Genomic DNA, 5,264 nt, shown 5'->3' with positions numbered 1-5,264 from the left:
TGCATTTTTCATTTCAAATCCCAATGTTTGGGCGTGGATTGATAATGTTTGGGGGGAATGTTGTAGCATAGTGTCTCGAGCGCTTGGCTGCTGATTGAAGAGTCCCTTGTGCAGTATTCAGACATTCCCTATAAAAAATTCTCAAACTGTGGGGTGGCCCAGATAAAATAGCTGGTCTTCCGTACCTTGAAAGTGTGATAACTACACTCCTGTGGCTAGGTCCGGTGTGAGCTCTATCCAGGGGCGCAGCTAGGAATGAAGGCTTGGGGTTTTTAGGCGCAACTAATACTGGAAGGTATAGAATACCCTCTAGGGTAAGCCGAAGATGTGGGGGCTCTCCCTCAGAAAAAAATTAAGATGAATGGCGAGTTTTACGGCTTTAGGAGGGATATTTTATTAATGTTTACACAATTCTGTAAGTAATGTTAATCCAATTAAGTAAAATGGATTAAACTTTAAAAAATTCTCTGAACTCTGAGGGGGGTGGGGTTTTAATCCCCCCAAAACTCCCCTCCTCGCTGTGCCACTGGCTCGATCTGCTCCCATCCCATCTAGACCAACCTTTGGGTGGAATACCCGAGTGAGTAGTAATGGTTACTCACAACTTGTGCAAGATTGCAATTTTATGTTAAAAGCAATGGCGGCTGGTGTGTGCTCAAGTGTTGCAGTTCATGAAATATTATATCAAAAAGTGAGATGCATTAGGATAGGGTCCTGTCTGAATGCAACGAGAGTGATTACTCCGTGATCATTTGTTGCACATGTATTGTTGATTTGTTTGCACAAGTCTTTCCAATTCCTCTGGGGGGAAATGGGTACAATGTTTCATACCGTGGTGTTTGCTTCACAGCCAGCAAGAATTTGCAGGGATTTTCCTCATTGGGTAGAAAATGCTGTTTTGGACATGTACGCACTATGTAAAGTGTGTGCTGTGCATTGGACAGCACTATCCCTGCATTTAAGGCCCCCGCGCACTGGCAACTTTTACAAAGCAACTATTTAGTTGCTTTGTGGATGTTCAAATGAAACACACAAAATTGACTGTGGCCCCGCGCACAGGCGACTTTTTAGTTGCCGCAACTGCCATGTGTTCCATAGGGACTTCATGAAAGCAACTAAATAGTTGCTTTGTAAAAGTTGCCAGTGCACAGGGGCCCTTACTTGCATCAGAGACGATGTTTTAATATTGGCCCGGGGCTGACTCTGCTTGTTACTCATGACTCTTGTGTTTCACTGTTGACACAAAAATTGTAATGTGCCTCGAATTAATTGTTCTGGGGATCAGTCTGGTGTGCATTTCTTACGTATAAAAAGCCAAATGTTAGGAATATAGGGGGACACTACTGCTTAGTATTAACAGCAATCTGTAAGGTGCCTTCTGCCAAAATAACAAAGCCTCTGAGTCTAATAATAGGTAACATCATTGACCACATGAGAGCCTTAGAAGTTTTTCTCATCGCCAAAGCATAGGCTTGTCCTCTAAATTTTTTCATCTGGTATTTGAAAGTTAAAGCTAAAACATAAATTGTAGTCAAATTGATTTAGTTTTCTGTGGTCAATAATTATTTTCAAATCTCCCTACAATGGTTGAAATTTCGTCTCTATGTTTGAAGTGTGGAGAGAATCGCAAAGATCACCAAGCTGACAACATTATTGCAATGGAAAAAGAGAAAATTTTTGCAAAAGAGACAGAGGCAAGCTATGGGCTTCACTTTCTCCCAAATTGCCCAAATCTCCAATGCAAATGCCAAAAATAGCCTTAATTTCTGCAATTAAAGCAGAATATTAGAGCAAAATGGTAAAAAGCTGATGTTCGGGACCATGTCATATTATTGTCATCTACATATATGTTTGATGTGAAGATGATTGTTACATTTTGTTATTAGTCTTAAATCTCCATGTTATGATATAATCATGTCATACATTTTTTGAAAACTAGGTATTTTTAACCGCTTATGGAATTCCAAATTTACACTTACAGGAAAAACATGACTCCATCTCACGCCCTCATATATTAATACTAAAGCAGATGATTAAAATGCTATTCAGCCATTGATTTTTTTAGGTTAGACAAATGTCCTACCAATCAGGACAACTATACTTTAATTATAGCTAATGCATGCTAAGGTTGTGAGGTGCGATGGATCAATGGTGAGAATTTTTGTCAGTGGGACGATGAGCAATATTACTTCTGGACTCAGTTGATGAAGTGGGTAGCTGTCTTGGTAACCATTCAAATAAATTATAAACCCACCAAAGGATGGCATAATGATGATGGTAAGAGATGAAATGGAAAAGCTGTATTTGCCTAAGGCCCCTTTCAGACGGGACAGCTTTTCGCCGGCCGCCATCCACGGCACGGCACCGTGGCTTTAAATAACCATAGGTCGCTATGGGTGTCTTCAGACGAGTCGAATCACGCCGTGGATGGCACGGCACCGTGATATCCACAGCTCCCATTTCAATCTGGCCCGGCGTACGCCGTCCACGGCGTGAAATAAACACTGTGGTGTATTGGACTGTTCAGACGCGTCGACTTCTGCCGTCCGCCGTGTAGTCCTATAGAATTCAGAGTAGCGTGACCAGCGAAGAAATACGGACATGAATAATATTTCATCGTTCCCATATTCTAAATTGGCCGAAAAAATGAACAAATATGGTAAGTATATAAGTATTCCATTAATGTCGAACACGCACAGATAATTACAAAGAAAGTTAATATATCAGCAGCATAGATAAACATTTTATAACAGTTTAAATTATTATTTTAAAATTCGCACCTAACCATGATAACGACTTAAGAACTAGTGAATAAATGTCGCTGATGGTCGTGCCGATTGCTTGCCGTACTATTCTCTGTATTTCTAGACACGCCGTATCATGAACGGCGGAAAGTCGTCTCGTCTGAAAGCTGCCTAAATTTCACGGCGCGGAGCCGTGGACAGCGGCCGGCGAAAAGCCGTCCCGTCTGAAAGGGGCCTAAGGAACAAAAGTGCTTTGTTGCACAAAATTTTTTTTAAGGGGCTTAGAAGCGTGCCGAAGGCAAAATTTCATGCTTATAGATTTAAAATAAATTCTTACTGATACAGAAAAATAAAAAAAATGCTCCATCATGGAATCAAAACTAAGATCTAGAAAGACAATCTGCGTAAGGTGTTTTATTCTCCACATAATAGGGTGGTTTCCTATTATTTTTTTATTGCCTAAATCGAAAGATTATTACTCCTGGAGTACGCATTTCACCCTCTTAAATTTTTGAATGACGATATCTATTTTTCACGATTAAACGAAAAGTGAAAATTTTCAGGTGTGCGAAAATGCGACGGCTATGTAGGAATGCTGGGAAAAATCCGTGTGACGTATTTCTGGTTCCAGCTGTAGCCGTGTGAGGTGATCTTGGGGCGAGGCTTTGAGCACTGATAGGAACCAGGCTGCTGGCAGGTAGCAGAGGCAGAGTACCCAGCTAGCAGGTAGCGCTTGGCTTAAATAAGGATTATTATTACCCTATCAAATGAAGGAAACTTTCCGAACTTAGGTAATTTTAATGGGTGATTATTAAGAGATGTTTCCCTGAGCTCTGGGCCTCATGCATGCATTGGTAATCTCAGACAATGTAAAACTCCTATCTACTCATATAGAAACCAGGTCCCTGTGACATCACATGGAGTGGAATCGCAAGGGTGCCAATCTGGCATTTTTCAAATGAGGTTAAAATTGACCATTAACATTCATCTAAACTGGGATTTCTAAAATGAAATAATTTGTATATTATGAATACACCAATGGTGGGTAACGAATCGCAATCAATGCATTTCGTTTTCTTTGGTGAAGGAAACTACCCTATTGGTTGGGTTCTGTTCAGTTTGCATGCTGTGTGGGGGTTGGAGAGAGAGGGCCAATTAGCAAGGTTTGCTTCTAAGGAGGCTTAGCATTTGATTACCTCTACCGCCTTTGTTTGAAACGTATGCTGTCAGTATAGTGACGTAGCCAGGAATTTTGTTTGGGGAGAGGGGGTCCAAAACCAGGGGTGGAAATTTTAAAAAAACAGGGTACTAAGGAGAGGGTTTTAAACTAATTTTAACACTTATCATAATCGAAAACACTTCATTTTACAAAGAAATCTTTAAATTCATGATATATCAGTATTATTTTTTTCTTCGAAGCAAAGTAATTATGTTCAAATATTTTGGTGGAGACCTTCCCCCCTTGCTACGGCACTAGCTGTCAGAGCGAGATTCATTCGTGTTGGAGGCTTTCAGGAGCAGTTATGTATTACACTTTATCAAGCAAGCTTTCATGGCCATTGCAGAGTGCATCAACAGGCAATGTATGATCTTCTTCTTTGCCTTATGATGCGCCTTGTCGATTCGCTCCACCCAACATTCCTTCGACTTCATTGTCTGATGATGCACCCTGTAATGGCCATGAAAGCTTGCTGGACAAATTTAATATGCAGCTGCTCCTGAAAGACTATGATACAAAAACACTCGCCTATCTAGTTCTATCTAGAATCTAGTTCGCTGGTCTACTTAGAATTCCACATGATATTCCCTGTAATTGCGATGAGGCACCAAGCCAGGGATAGTTTAGAGGCTTCAGACCTCCCCAGAATTTTTACCCTTGAGGTGACTACCAACTGTACGTCCCCATAGGAGACAACAAGACCAGAGGTACCAACAAGGATACAATAACTGTTAAACTAATAAAAATTTTAAATTTTCGATAAATTTTGGGGGGTTCATGATTCCTGTGACCCCCTCCCCAAAATCCGCCACTGGGTGAATGCACCCACGATATTCCTGGAAAAAATAGGACAGATGGTAATCATTGATGTGGCTCTCCAATGCAAGATTTTATTCCACCTGCTTTCATCAAACGTTTAAAGATAATAGGAGAAAACCTAAAAAGCCACTTTTCTACAAGCAGTCACACTAATGCTGAGAGAAATTGCATACCACCAAGCTGAGGTAGAGGAAAATAGTGAACCTCCCCTCCGAAAGCAACGTCCTTCATACGCCCCTGCTTCCTCTTTATGTACGGAGGAGACTTCCTGCAAATCTCATTAATCATCGGTAGCAGAGGCTTTTCAAAAGTTGCCGCAGCCCTTTCGAGTGCTGTATGTTTAAATGAAGCGCTCTGTCGGATGGTAGGTCAAACCGTGCTCCCCTTTGCGCCTTTCTTTTTTGCGAGAAGTATAATGCTGACGCCAGGTTTTTCTCTACCTTACTTCCTTATCTTTCTTAATGGCTAAAGTGACCTAAGCT

This window comes from Ischnura elegans, chromosome 2, assembly GCF_921293095.1.
Source record: "Ischnura elegans chromosome 2, ioIscEleg1.1, whole genome shotgun sequence".
Classification (NCBI taxonomy): domain Eukaryota; kingdom Metazoa; phylum Arthropoda; class Insecta; order Odonata; family Coenagrionidae; genus Ischnura; species Ischnura elegans.
This window is presented reverse-complemented; position numbering follows the sequence as displayed.